At 43.8% G+C, this 16,059-nt stretch overlaps 1 protein-coding gene across 4 annotated transcripts in view; it reads right to left on the reverse strand.

Moving 5' to 3' along the window:
* The window catches only part of RBMS1 (RNA binding motif single stranded interacting protein 1), a 356,477-nt gene that overhangs the window by 306,097 nt on the left and 34,321 nt on the right, over window positions 1-16,059 (reverse strand). The gene's annotated exons all lie outside the window — the stretch shown is intronic.

Genomic DNA, 16,059 nt, shown 5'->3' on the forward strand with positions numbered 1-16,059 from the left:
TAGCTAGATTCTATTCCGGTCACCATGAAGCTGTATGTGGGCAATCTCTACCTCTGTCACCCCTTGCTTGCGTGGGAGCAACTTGGCTCTACCACGAAAGGGCTGTGGCGCATGAAAAGAATGAAATGAGGGCCCAGTGTAAGTTCTCCTGGGAGAACCAGAGAGCTCTGCGGGCGGAAATAGCAGAAGCGGATATGCGAGTACTGATCTGATTGATCTCCCTGGAAGCCTCGCCCAGGAACACTGCAGACTCACGGATGTGTTCTGCCAGTAGACGTAACTCAGAGCTCCTCCCCCTCTGGACTATAATCATTTGCCCAGCAAGTTGCAGCTTTGTTAACCCAGGCGCTAACAATTGTAGGCCTAAATTGAGATACCGCCGCAGTATAAATAGATTGTAGAGTTGTTTCCAACTTACAATCAGGAAAGCCCTTAAGTAACGTAGTCCTGGAACAGGAAGCGTAGGTTTCTTAAAAAGACGAGAAACAGACGCCTAAACATGAGGCAGTGTTTCCCACTTTTCCAACCTCGGTGATGGAAATAGCCAGATGGGCAACAACGCCTCCTATCCGTCCGTTTTCAGGCCACTGATAACTGTTCCTGAAGCTGCGGGAACGAAAAAAAAAAAATAGCCGACCGCTTTGGTCGGTTTTCAAATGTATAAGGTAGATTAAGGAGCTTCCTAATCGCCAGAATCATGGGTTCCACCACCGTAGAGGTGGATTGTAAGTCTTAAGGTTCAGTACCATCCAAAAGTTCTTCCAATTCTCCTTTCGTATCCTCATATGTGAGGAGTTCCTCGTCCGACTACTCTGGCTGGAGTACGTTTGTAAGAGGATGTTTTTCAATAGGTTTCTGGTAGGAAGTGGAAGGTAAAGTAGCAGCGGCACCTATAACCAGTACCAGGCTGTGTAGAGATTTGTTAACCCTGCTATCCAGGGAGGTTGAGACCTATGAGCCTTAGCCAACTCTGACGATAAGTCAGCCATAACTCCTACCATGTCATTGGCCCATGGAGGAGTAGGTGAGGCAGAGATAGCCGCGGTAGGGTCTATTACTAAAGTGGGGAGAACATACAAATTTACACCGATACAGCCATGGTCGGGAACTGCACCCACAACCCCAGCACTGTGAGGCAGCATTATAATTGAAAACATTTTTTAAAATAAATAAAATCAAATGTATTGCTGGAGCACAGCATGTAGTGACCAGCTCCAAGGGCACATTTTCTAAACTGAGGGCTGATGGGGGATAGAGGGGGAGGAGCTTCACACTTCTGAATTATTTAAAGTGCCAGCTCCAGTTATCCACGCCTCTATACCCCAGCGTAAGCACCTCCAGTGTCCCCTAGTGGATGAAAGAGAAATAAGGATGACTCAAGAAGCAGCTAAATGGCAATAATACTCTGCATGGCACATTCATGTATCAGTAAAAAAGTATTTGTGGTCCATAAAGCAGAAGTCACAACAAGAAGAAAATACTATGGTGATCCTGCAGTAGCATGGGCTGAGCATAACACAGGATTATGATATGGGGAGGCAATACTGTATATGTGAAACACAAGTTTTAATGACCCATATAACACAAACCAATACCAGCAGCACCATCAAGAAATAATTAAACAAAACATAGAAAGATGTAGGCAATAAAGGGGGAAGAGGGGAGACAAGACAAAGGGTCTTAGCTTAGACATCTAGTTAATGGGAAAACATATGCTTTAACGTAATAAGGCGCTTAAAAAGAGAAAAAAATAAAATAAAATGTAATGCAAACTGAAGAATAAATAATCATGAGACCTGTCTGAGAAGGTACCAAGTGGTGGATTCAAACATCTTCTGGATCTGTTGTTGAACAGTAGGGTCTAAGGCCCTGATTCAGAGCCGGACGCTCTGACCAGAGCGCTCGCTCTGAATCAGGGCCCTCCTCCATTAATATGGAGCGTCCTCCTGGATGCTCGTATAGCTGTGGGTCACCACCCACAGCATATACGAGCGTGCAAAAAGATGGTCGCGATGGTCTTGACCATCGCGACCATCGGACTTGCGAGGGAAACCCTGCGGTCGGTTTCCCAGCCGCAAGGCCAGGAGTGATTTTGGCTCTATCAGAGCCAAATTCACTCCCACTGACATCACTAGTGATGTCAGTGGGGCCGGCCTCAGACGGTAGGCGTTCCCATGGGAACGCCTCCGTCTGGCAGGCACGCCCCCGGCACGCCCACCAAAGGGGGCTTGCTGTCAATCAACATCGACAGCACGCCCCCTTTGGTGTGAGACCCGGAGCGATAGAAAGTCCTTCGCTCGCCGGGTCTCGCGCATGCGCACGACGGAGCTCCCTCCGTCGTCCGCATGCGCAGTGGGGACCATCGACCCACTTGCGAGCGTACTGCCACTCGCGAGTGGGTCTGAATGACCCCCTAACTTAACAATATATGTTTCCCACTTTTTATAGAGACGCTCCACCCCATCTCAATCTCCGGCAATGTGGCCTGGCAATCATAATAGATCAGTTTTAGCACTACAGCCTTAACCTCAGCAAGTAAAGGAGGTTTTTTTTTATCCAATGCATCAAAATCATCTTTCGAGCCACCGTTAAAATAACAGAGAGTGCCGGAACTATGGGGGTCATTCAGACCCGGTCGTTAGCGCCGATGCGCTGGGACCGGGTCGATGGCCCCCCACAGAGCATGCGCACGACGGCACCGTCGCGCGCATGTGTGAGACCCGCTACGACCGACAGCGCCGGTCGTAGCGGGTCTCGATCCAAAGGGGGCGAGCTGTTGATGTTGATTGACAGCTCGCCCCGTTTGGAAGGCGGGCCGTGGGGGTGGCAGCCCAAACGGGGGTGTTCCCATGGGAACGCCTACCGTTTGGGGGCGGCCCCACTGACATCACTAGTGATGTCAGTGGAGAGCTTCCGGCTCAGACAGAGCCGAAAGCTCTCCGGGGCTTACGACAAGGGAGACCCTAACCTAGGGTCTCGTCGTAAGCCCCGATGGTCTTGACCATCGTGACCATCACCTTAGGCGGTCGTAAGGCTGTGGGTGTTAACCCACAGCCTTACCACCGCAAAGGAGGACGTCTTGAAAATTCAAGAGGTCCTCCCCTCATTCAGACCGACCGCACGCTCTGTGCGACCGGCTCTGAATGAGGTCCTATATGTTTAAAATTAGAACCCAAGTTCCAATGTGAAAAATTTAGAAACAGACAGGGAATAGGAAGTTTGATCAGATTGATAGAAAAGACTTGGTTTACAAATGCTACTACCTTATCCCAAAAATGACTTATTTTGCCGCATCCCCAGAAATTGTGGAAGAATGAAACATCCATCGCACCACATTTTAGATAGTAACCAGATTCACCCAGGACCATGTGTTTTTCTCTGTGATTGCGAGACATATGCTCTGTGAAAAACTTTTAGGTGAAGCTCCTGTAGATCCATTGAGTGTAAGTATTTCAAAGTGGAACAATGCTGTATCAACACTTCGGAAGACTCCAGGGAAGGGATATCATTGATACAATTTTTCAGTGTACCAGCCCAAGGGCAGTGTTTTTTATTTCTAAGTAAAGATGGGTATAAATAACGTATCAAATGTATTGGTACAGCTAAAAGACAAAACAGACAATATATTATCAGAGTCACTATTTATGGCAATAGGCAAAGCGGGGGGTCTCGTTTGAGCAAAGTGCCTAATTTGTAGATACATAAAGAAGCACTTATGAGGAATGCCAAAGGTTTCCTGCAAATAGTCAAATGTGCAGATAGAACCTCCAGAGTCAAAGATATACCGAATGGCAGCGATGCCAAGCTGTTTCCAGGTCACAAATACACCACTATCCAAACCAGGAAGGAAACAGGGATTACCCCAGAAGGTATTATAAGGGTAGCTAGTGTGGTTTCGTTCATGTTTCTTATTGATAGTGCACCACGCCTTGTAAGTATGTGAGAACACTACATTGGAAACTATTGTGCAAGGAATCTGTTTCTTGGGAGTATGCACTGGGGGAGTACGTATAAAAAAGGGCTTCTTCTAGGTGACAATTAGTAAAATGAGTGTTCCGCAGGAGCCAGTCTGAAATGTATCTGAATAGAGCCGCCTGCTCAAAGGCAGATACATCTGAGAGGCTGAAGCCACCCTCCGACTTAGGTAAAATCAGTTTGGCATATGCGATACGGGGCTTCTTGGCATGCCAAATAAAAGTGGTAAAAAGGGAGCGAATGTCTTTAGCATCGGATATAGATAATGATAAGGGAAGCATCTGAAGGATATATGACAATTTTGGGAATATGACACTTTTAATCACTGCTATGCGACCAGATAGTGATAAAGGCAAAGACATCCAAATAGTGATCAGGGCTTTAATCGAGGACAACACTGGTTTAAAGTCTACAGAATAGAGGGAAGATGACGCCTTTGGAATAAAACCCCCCAAATATTTTAGAGGGGAGCTGCAGCAGGAGAAGCGTGATAGAACAGGGTTAGAACTAAATAGGAAGAGTCAATGGCTAAAGGCAATAGCTTAGACTTGGAGTAGTTAACTCTGAAGCTGGCAAACGTACCAAAACTATCAATAAGAGCAGTAATAGCTGGTAAAGATTGGAGAGGGTTCGCTATAAATAGAAGCAGGTCATCAGCGAAGAGGCCTAATTTGACCTCAAGGCCATTCACAGAAATGCCTGTAAAAAGGGGGGAAGCCAGTAAGGCTATTGCCAAGGGTTCCAAGGCTATAGCAAAAAGGAGGGGTGATAAAGGTACAAGGCAGGGCTGCCCCCTAAGTATAGAGAAGGGGGGGGGGAAAGATAATTATTGCTTAAAATTTGGGATGGTGAACCAGAGCAGAGGGATTGAAGCACAGCGATGAAAGCCCCCGGGGCACCAAAGCGACAAAGGGAGTCAAAAAGGTGTTCCCAGGTAACTAAATCAAAAGCCTTCTCAGCGTCTAATGAAAGGATCGCATGATGGCCAGGTGCCCCGGAGGATTCCAGCCACTGCATCACCAAAAGGACTTTTCGTATATTTACTACAGAATGACGCCCCCATATAAACCCTGAGTGGTCTCATGTATTATGGACGGTAAGATGAGTTTAATTCTATCTGCCAAAATTTTCATAAACAGTTTGTAGTCTGTATTCAGTAGAGATATAGGTCTATGTGAGCTAGCTAGTTCTGGGTCCCGACCAGGCTTATGTAATACTTTTAACAGAGCCGAATTAAAGTAAAAAGAGGGGTAGGAGTACCTATAAGTAGAGCGTTAAATACAGAAAGCAGAGTGTCCTCGATTCAGGGGCCTAGAATTTTACAGTAATCCTTGGAGAGGCCATCAGGGCCGGGTGCTTTACAAATGACTGATGGCCTTTCTAATTTCTTCTACTGTTATGGGCACTACCAAGGAAGAAGCCTGTTCCTCAAATATCTGTGGCAAAGAAACTCTTCTCTAAAAAGCAGCCCTATCAGATACATTTACATCAAGATGAGCATATAGGTCAGCGCAAAAAGAGTGCAAGATAGCGGAGATGGCTTTTCCCGACTTAGCTATGGTTCCATCAGGGCGCCTCAAAGACTTATTTATTGTAGGGGGGCGTTGGTCACGTAAAAGGCTTGACAGCAATTTAATTGATTTATTGCCAAGTCGGTAGAATCTGAAACCTGATAAAAAAAAGTGTATTTTGACTCTGATTGAGACAACAACGCATCAAAAGCAGCTTTGGTGGATAAATATCTCTTACGATTGAAAGGGGTGGGGCATCTTTAAATGTCTGATAGGCAGTTGTCAGTGTAGATTGCATATAATCTAGTTTTTTTTTATAAACCTTATCACATAAAGAACAATAAGACATAATATCCCCTCTAACGACCAGTTTGGACGCCAGCCAGAATAAAAGCGGAGAGGTACTTTCAAAAGAAGAGTTATTAAGTTTACATGCCATCCAGGAGGCATCCAAAGCAGCCTGAAACTTGAGAGTGAGCCAGGTGTGATGGAAACCTCCATCCACTGTTTACACAGTAGATACCGTTCATTTTACCCAACATAATGAAAGGTCAGAAATGCACATTGGCTCTATTAGTTAGTCTAGTACCCGAGGAAAAACAGTTGTGGACATCAAAATATGATCTATCCGGGACAGGGTCCCATGTGCTGCAGACAAACACGTAAAATCGCGTTCTAGAGGGTGTGATGCTCTCCAAACATCCGTTAGGTGTAACTGTTGTGTGATATAATTAATGCCCACTTTTGGAGCATGCACCACAAAAGGCGAGGGGGAGGATCTATCCATACGAGTGGACGCCACAATATTAAAGTTGCCACCTAGCACAGTAGGGACATCACCGTACATGTGTAAACGGGAGATAAGGAAAATAAAAAAAATCTTTTGAATAAAAATTAGGGGCATATATGTTAAATAATAAATAAATAATAATATATACCTGGAGGAGCCCAGGGTAACATCAGCAATAACATATCTTCCCTGAGGATCTATCACAGAAGAATGCAGTGTCACACTAATACGATTGTGCACTAAAATAACTACTCCTCTAGCCTTAGAGGTGAACGGCGCTGACACCAGGACCTTCCAGTGTAATGAGTTTAATTTCAGAATCTCAGGAGGTAGGAGGTGGGTTTCTTGAAGAAGGGCAACATCAATATGCATTTTGTCTAAATATATTAACACCTTTTTCCCTTTCGCAGGTAAATTAAAACCCCCCACATCAAACTAGATATGGCAATAGCAGCTCAAGCCACATAGCAAAAGGAAAAACACGTCCAGCCAGTATATGAACATATTCCAGCAATAAACAATAAATTGAGAACTCAATGTCAGGGGGGACAGGACAAGACACAAGGAGAAAAAGGGGAAGGGGGAAAACAAAAACAATAAAAACTGAATAGAACAAAGATACAAGGAAGAGCCCACCGCTCTAAGAGAAGCGCAGCGCCTACCATTAAATCTAATTATCAAATATAGACAACCTGTAATGAAGTATTAGACGTAACACAAAATCACGTATAGAACCAAAACCAGAGGGGTCGCTCTCAGCAGTTCCCAGCTATATGTACTAATATGAAAACATATTATAGCAGGTGTGGGAGTAGGGTACAAAGAGCCAACATATACATTAAGAACAAAAAGTGGCCGCCAATAAAATCAGAACATTAGCAACCAAAAAACAAGGGCATACATATAAGGCATCCTGACACAAAAAGAGGCAGACTATAACATAACAGAGATCAATGCAAAGGTTATTAAACACTAAAAGTACAAATGTACATGCAATTATGCTTCAGAACCTGTAGCATATACATACAAAAGTGAGGCATGAGACAGCAAAGAGGAGTAATAGTATCAGACCAGCCTCAACAAATCAGGTAATAACAAGAAAAATAAAGTAGACACAGAAGAAAGTCACGTAATTTGGTCACATTTCTCACGGGATGGAGAGGAACAATCCGCAGCCAGAGAAAAATCTTTAAGAGTTTCCTTCAAAAAGGCGTAAACAAGCGGGGAACAATAAAGCAAACTTTTTATTTTCCCTTGACGAGGCGGGAACATAGCGGGGAAAATTCTTTCCTGGCACGGGTGACTTCTGAGGAGTAATCCTGTTTAGCAGATGTGGTGGCCATCTTGGATTCCTGGGTCCATTTTTCTGACCTAGATTTCTGTGGTTTAGCAGCCATAGAAGTGGATAAAATCTTTCCATCAAGTGCCCCTGGTCGTCCTGTGCAAGTAGACACCCAAATTGTCGGTGTAAGCGGTAGGATGTCGGCGCTGTAACTCCCTGAGCTGGGGCTGTAGGAGAGCTAATGTAACCAGCTTCTCCTCACATGGGAGCTGGAACAGGAAGTCAAAAAAAATAAACTATTTTAAAAGTAAAACAGGTGAAGAACCCCAGCGGCTGTCCAAAAAAAGAAAACAAACAAAAGAACTATGACTATGACCTATGTGTGTGTGTGTGCTAAGTTGTATCCTAAATAGCTAAGAATAAATTACTCACACCCTCCTAGTTAAATAATATAACATGGAGAACTTACTCTATGAAAATAGTGAACTGACAAACTCTACAAAAATGTCTATCCCAGAAACCTCAGAACAGCAGCACAGACTTGCACTGACCAAGACTAACGGATAAGCTGGACTGAACAGTGTTTCAACAGTTAATGGGGAAGGTGAAATAGCCAGGCCAGCTGAAAAAAAGCAATCCCATGGATTATAAAATGCATATATAGGAGATATTTTTAAGATACTAATGATTCTTGTCAGATGAAATCTAAGGGACTGCGATTAAATGTGACCTGATATGACAATCAGAAGTCGATCTAAGGTAGCACCATTCCTGGCTACAAACATGCTCATGTAATATGCATAAACTTTGCCAAGGAGATACATATTTTTTTACAGAATTAAGATAACTTTACAATTTTTTTTGTAGTACGTACATTGTGGGACATGGTGTGTAGGGGAAAGCTCACAATGAAAGTTGGAACTTTCCGTAGGTTTCCTCCTTGTAAGCAAATTAATGGGCAGATTGATGTGAATGACTAAATAAATATTATCTGTAAAGCACTATAGTATACGTGCGCATTATAGAGCTTAACTGTTAAGAAATGAATTTTTTTTAACACACTTGTGCTGCTGGCTAAGAGTTGCCATAAATAATTTTGCTTATTCTGATAAATTTAATATACAGAGAAAAATTTTTGGAATATAAATTCCAAAAGTCCATTTCAGGGGTTTTAAGACACTCCTACTATTGACTTCACAAAATAAGAGTCATCTTTATTGTTCATTACAATTTGGGTGTGTTTGGCTGGGGTCAGAGAACATATTGTATTCATTCTTCCTAACTATTTACACACAGACATGGAGTGGTTACGGTTAGAACCTGATCAGAGCATTGCAATGGCAACAGAATTACACAGCAAGATTGATACATTAATGGATTACTATGTTCCTTTTAATGCTAAAATGTTGGGTGGCATATTCTGCCTATTTCTGCTGTGCGCGGTGGAGCAAGTTCAAATGACTCAAGTGCGCTAGGTGGAAATTCAGGGGTGTATCGGTGGGAGTGGAGGGGGTTTGTGAGCACTTTGTGGGACATGTTCTAAACTCTGGAGAGAAAGTAGAGAGAGATAAAGGGGTCTATTTACTAAGCAGTGTTAGGAGTGAAAAGTGATAAGGTGACAGCCAATCAGCTCCCAACTGTCATTTTTCAAACAGCCTGTGAGATGACAGTTGGGAGCTGATTGGCTGGCACCTTCACTGACTTATCACTTTTCACTCTGTCTCCTAACACTGCTTAGTAACTAGACCCCAAAGTACCAAACAAACAGCTTCAATCACTTGACAGGTTGTGTTTGAAAAATGACAGTTAGGAGCAGATTGGTTGGCAATTTATATCTCTCTACTTTCTCTCTCTCCAAAGCTTAGAACATCCACCCCTTAGCATCCCCCCACCTGGTGGATGTGACCCACCCACAATCATTTAAAATCTTACCAAAGAGGGAGCATTGGGAGGTATGTTTAGGACCTCTCTTGTTGTCACCAGTGAATATTTATGTAAGGGAAAGGAAATTACTCTAAAAACAGATGAAGAAGAATCAATAGAGCCTGCATGCCAGGGCAATTATGTTTTCATTCATGTAGGTATATAAATCATCTATTTTGGACCTGTCTGGGTTTCTTTTGCAAACTCATGCGATCATTGATTATTCAGCATATTAGGCAGAAAAAAAAACAAAAGAAAAAATGACTGACTGGACAATTCTCAGTAATGGGAACAGCTTGATGTATCACATTTAACCAATAAATATAACATGAAATAAGCCACACTAACTAAACTATGAAACCAAAAAGTCTCTGTATATACAATTATCTGATGGATGCATGTTAATAATAAAGAAAGGCATTCCAAAATGCTGTTTTTTTTGTTTTTATTTTAATACCAGCTGCCCCTTTGTGTTGCCCTCTCCCTGCAACTATCTCACCTTTTCAGGTCTCTCCCACTAGTACAGTCCTAGCTTTCTTTAAGCCTATACTCATCAACCTCTCTCTCCAACTAACACCCAATTCAGTGAAATATCCAGGTTTTTTACATGAGGGAGAACAAAGATGGAAAAATTGGCATGCCAGGCACAGGTCTTCAAAACTAAAATATCAACATGAAAACAATACAAAGAATATACATGTGACCATCATACAATGAGGTTTGCATCCCAGTGACTGCCATACAGTACAGAGAACACCCCAGCAACCGCCATACAGCATCCCAGTGACTGCCATACAGCTTCTAGAAAACTAGCACCATCTCCACTTATTAGTAAATAGACCGGTTTACTGCTCAGCTTAATAGATGCCCTGTTGCAAGTTCTGTCAATATTCCCAACAAAGATCCTTACTGGGGTCTTGATGTGTTTTCAAAATATAGGTGCCAGGTAATCTGTTGCTTTCAATACTGTTGGTCAAATTCTTGTCCTGCACACACACATAAACTGCCCATCCACTTAACGATGCGGGAGACGATGGCACGATTACGACATAGTCGTCTCCCGCGGGGTGAACTGCATACACTGAAAGTTCAAACATTCAGTGTACGCAGATCAATCATCCCCTAACATGGCAACCTGACAGCGGTCGTCACGTTAACCTTTTGCTTCCCGATTTGCGGGCAATTACCAAGCGATGGAGCAATAACGACCGTTGTTATCGCTCCATCGCTAGGTTTAATCGCCTAGTGGATGGGCAGCATTACTGTAACTTTATTGTTCTTTAGTACTGTTCTTCACAAGTTCAACCTCTCTGTTGAGGTCTTTCATGGCCTTTCAACCTATCCCACCTGAATATATTGTCATGAGTGAAGTATCAAAATGTTATTTTTATACTACAGCAGATGATTACGTTTGGTCTGACGTGGTCCTCGATGGTCCTCCGCCAAGAACAGTGAAATGTGACAAATATACCCAAGTTGCAAAGAACAAAAGACATATCAGTTCTCAAAATTGTGGTGCTTCCCAACAGAGGCATTTAGTCTTTAGAGGTATTGATGCACAAAATATATCCCCACAATTACAAAATAGGTAGCAATTGTAGTAAAAATCAATGAAGGGTCATGTTACTGGAACAATAACATTGTATAGTCTCATGTTGTAGAGCAATCCACCTCTCAATAATTCAGATTATGGCCACCGCATGACGCCATTTTGTTGTGTATTCCTGTCACTGATTTAAAAGGAAGCCGTGTGATTTATTAAAAGCATTTAGAACCAGCTGAAGACCCTGGCAGGAGACGAGTTAAAATAGTTTCCTACTTAATAATACATGGATTTGCGTAGGTTTTTTTTATTTTTTTTGTCTAACAGGAAGCTTTATGGAGCCTAAAGTAGTAAGAAAAACAAAGGGTGGCAATTCTGTTGGGGGGGGGAAAGGGAATCTTTCTCATGTTTTAATGTGTTTAATGAGACCATGCCAAACGTTTTTAAGCAAATAGAGAACCAGCAGCATGAGGTCTTGTTAGGAGTCTTCGAGGATTGGAGTATGAATAATTACTGGAGCCACATAATTGTCTCATTCTAGGGGAAATATTCAGAGCCGAAGACAAGTGTAATTCAGTTCTTGAGGCAGTATTTGGAATTTAACTATCAGCTGAATAATGTCCTTTAAAAGACAGAAAAAATTGCTAGATAACCATTAGTGCCACTTGCAAGTGTCACTAGCTAAGGTAAAAAAAAAGTTATAAACATGATCATAAAAAGGAATGAATGCATGCGCACACTTACAATGTAATATTTTACAAGTGTTCTAGTATACAAGCTTAAAAAGTGAAATATTTTGGAATTTAAAAAAAAATAAACAAACAAAAAAAAAAAGACTACAAAAAGAATATACACAAAACACATATGTTATGGATCTACAAGCAAACTAAAAGCATAGCTAAAAAAAGCCTTTTACAGTTAATAGTATAGTGCAGTGATCCCAAACTTTCATGATTCGCTGCACCCTAGAGTATCAGCATTTTTTCTATGGCAGCACTAGGTCGCAAGTTTCTTATTAAGAATTTCAGCAAAAAATATTAAATTAAGAAAATTGTGCTCCCTTAAGTACAGTTATTTGATGGTGGACAGGGTTACGCTTCTGTTTGCCCATATTATATTTTATGATTGGCAGCTACGACCACTGGTTTTGCCCATCACACTGACCATAAATAATTTGATTTGGTCCTGGACCACCAACCACCAACCTGTGGCACCTCAGAGTAGCTCTCCAAGAAAATATATCTACAGGCAGGGCCGGATTTACCGTTAAGACAACCTAGGCGGACGCCTAGGGCCTGGCGGGTCCCGTAGGCCCTCCAGAATCAGGTCCTGGAGAGAACCTGCAATTTAGCTCCACCTCCTCCTCACCCCACATGGTAGCAGGGCACTGGACATGCTGCTGTGTCTCCTCTCGCCGGCTGGTGCCAGCAGCAGCACGTCCAGAGCCCTGCTTCTACTAGGTGGGGGGGAGGAGGAAGTGGAGTTTAAGGACAGGGCCAGTGAACGCTGGAATCTAAAGTGATCGGAGGATAAGGAAGCTTCAGAGGCCAGCGTTCCCATTGATCCGACGTGAGGAGCCTGTGTGGCCGCGCCTACTGGATCAAGTTAGATCCAGTCAGCACGGCAGTGGCAGTCCAGACGACGGCCGCGTGGAGTCAGGTATGTACTGGGGGGGGGCACAACTTTAAAGGGTACAACTACTGGGGCACTGTAAGGGGCACTGCTACAGGGGGCTCTGCATAAGGGGCGCTGCATAAGGGGGCGCTGCATAAGGGGGCCCTGCATAAGGGGCGCTGCTACAGGTAGCATTGCATAATAAACACTGCTTAAGGGGCACTACTACAGGGGGCATTGCATAAGGGGAGGGGGGGTCTGTGTTGAGACAGGAGAGGGGTCAGTTATGTGAGGAAAGAGCGAGCCTATGCTATGGGGGGGGTGTCTATGCTGGGGTCAGTGAAAGAGCAGGTCTGTGCTTTGAGGGGAGGAGGGGGGGATCTGTGCTGAGGGGGGTCAGTGATGTGAGGAAAGAGGGGGGATCTGTGCTGTGAGGGGAGGGGGGTCTGTGTTGAGAGGGGCTATGGTTAGGCTGCTGGGGGTGGAAGGTTAGGGTTAGGCTGCGAGGAGGATGGTTAGGTTCAGGGGTAGGGTTAGGATACTTGCGGGAAGGTATCGGTATCCTAACCTTGTCCAGATGCCGGCGTCAGGATTCTGAGCGTCGGCATCCTGTACACATACATACATAGCCGACATTTCAAGGCCGCAGCTGACCTTTTTTCTTCAGGGTGCTCTACAGGGGGATGAATCAGAAATTAAAATATAGTGCTATGGATTGATGGAGGGAGGGGGGCCCCAAAACTGGTATCTTGCCTAGGGCCCCAGGAGGTCTAAATCCGGCTCGGTCTACAGGTATACAATATGTTGCTAATGGAAAGCATTGTCTATTATTTATTGTACACTTGTTTCTCTGCTATTATGTAGTCGCAGTACATCGTACGATCACAGCAGCTTACTGCCAAAGAAATGTTGCCATCAGTGATGATAAAATCACTGAACATATACTCCTGGACATTTATTTGCTGCAGTATAGATTTTCAGCAGCTCAAAGGGACAAGGATTATCAATTTAGTGTCTTCTATACACAGGGTTTTATATATTTGGTGCAATGCACGGACATGGCTATTGCTTGTGTTTATAATACAATATCTAATATCCATGCAGAAAAGAATATGCCCATATTGTACATGGCACCCGATGCGCGGCAATATGAACAAAACATATGGGTAAAACAGAACTCGGGCATATTTAGTCTCCGTTTTGTTTCAAAATTTTGCTTTCAATCCCTACTTGGGTATGGCTCACAAGATAGCCCTTGCCGGAATGTTACCCTCTGTACCTGAGGGGTAAGTGCATTTAACTGCAATTTAATGGCGTGTTGGACATATAATTCAAACATGCCCTTGTCTCCCCCATTCTTAGAAAGTATGTTCAGATCAAGGGTAGGTTTTTTTTAACCATCGACCCATCTCTCTTCTCCCTTTTGCTTCCGAACTCCTTGAGCCTATTGTCTACAACCGCCTTACCACCTTTCTTTCCTCCCACTTCCTCCTTGACTCATTTCAATCTGGCTTCCGTTCTCTCCACTCCACTGAAACTGCCCTCACGAAAGTCAGCAATGACCTCCTTGCTGCCAAATCCAAGTGCCACTACTGCTCATTCTCCTTGACCTCTCTGCTGCATTTGACACTGTAGGCCACCCTCTCCTCCTGCAAATCCTTTACTCTTGGTTTACGGGGCACTGCCCTCTCCTGGCTTTCCTCCTACCTCTCTGATCGTTCCTTCTCTGTGTCCTCTCATGACTTCTCCTCCCCCTCTCTTCCACTAACAGTAGGAGTTCCCCCAAGGTTCTGTTTTTGGACCTCTCACTTTCTCCCAATATATACGTCCTCTTTAGGTGAACTCATTAACTCCTTTGACCTAAAATATCATCTCTATGCTGATGACACTCAAATTTACCTTTCCACCCCTGAGCTCTCCCCCTCGCTCCTTACCCGTATCTCCAACTGTCTATCTGCTGTCTCTTCATGGATGTCCAAGCGCTTTCTTAAACATAACATGTCTAAGACTGAGCTGATCATTTTTCCACCATCTTCCACTACATCACTTCCCACAATTTCATTTTCTATTGATGGCACAATTATCTCCTCTATCCCCAAAGTGTGCTGTCTTGGAGTTATCCTAGACTCCTCCCTCTCCTTTAAACCACACATTCAGCACCTCTTGCAGTCCTGCCATTTCCACCTAAAAAATATCTCCAGGATTAGACCTTTCCTCACCCAGGATGCCACTAAAACCCTTATCCACTCACTGGTCATCTCCAGATTGGACTACTGTAACCTTTTCCTAGCTGGCTCCCAGTCTCTCACCTCTCTCCACTACAATTGTCTCTCAATGCTCGGCTCACCTTCCACTCCAGATGTTCTACATATGCTTCCCCTCTCCTTCAAGCCCTACACTGGCTCCCCATCAGATGCCAATTCAAGGTTCTTACACTCGCCTACAAAGCGCTCACCAAATCCTCTCCCACATACATTTCTGACCTTCTCTCCCTTCACACTCCCGCCCGTCCACTTCGATCAACAAATGCATGCCGCCTCTCTTGCCAACTGATTACTTCCTCCCACTCCCGCATCCAAGATTTTGCCCGTGCTGCTCCCTACCTTTGGAATGCTCTCCCTCTTCCCATCAGACTCTCCACCTCTCTACAAATCTTCAAACGGGCTCTCAAGACGCACTACTTCATCAAGGCCTTCCAGCACTCATCCTAACCCACCTCATGCTCTTTTCTCCCCATCTTCTCCTTCTGTGTCACGACTGTCTGTCTGCCCCTCCCCTTTAGAATGTAAGCTCTCACGAGCAGGGACCTCTTCCCTCATGTGCTTCTCTTTACATTTTCTTCTACTCCTTACTCCCCATAAGGGCACCTAACACGTGACTGCCAACTCCCTGCTGCTTATTGTGAGTGTTTAATCGCTATTGCAGCAATGTATATAAATCGTGTCCTGCACTATAATGTACTGTAAGTTACTTGTTTCTTGTTCACTTATTAGTTCTATGTACTATGTAAGGCGCTGCGGAACAGTTGTGGTGCCATATAAATAAAGGATAATAATAATAATAATAATAATAATAATAATAATAATAATGTAGTGTGGGGACTTGAAAAGATTTGAGGGCCCATTTATTAATTATGGGGTTTTAGACCCAATATATATATGATTTCTTATCGCAGCAGTAAGAAATGATGTACCTCCAGCATGTATCAAGAATCACATGCGAGAACAGGGGCTCCGATAGGAATCCATCCCTGCAATGTGTAAAAGTAAAGTCATCGCATCAGTGATCACTTTACTTTCAGTGATTGGGGCCGGCCGCGCTACTGCACATATGCGGACTGCTAACTGTGCTAGTGCGCATGTGTGACCTGCAGACCATATGCTAGCAAATGTCCATATAAAGTACTGTGGAGAAGTATCTG

The sequence above is a fragment of the Taudactylus pleione genome, unplaced genomic scaffold (assembly GCF_031769625.1).
Source record: "Taudactylus pleione unplaced genomic scaffold, aTauple2 ptg000156l, whole genome shotgun sequence".
Taxonomy (NCBI): Eukaryota; Metazoa; Chordata; class Amphibia; order Anura; family Myobatrachidae; genus Taudactylus; species Taudactylus pleione.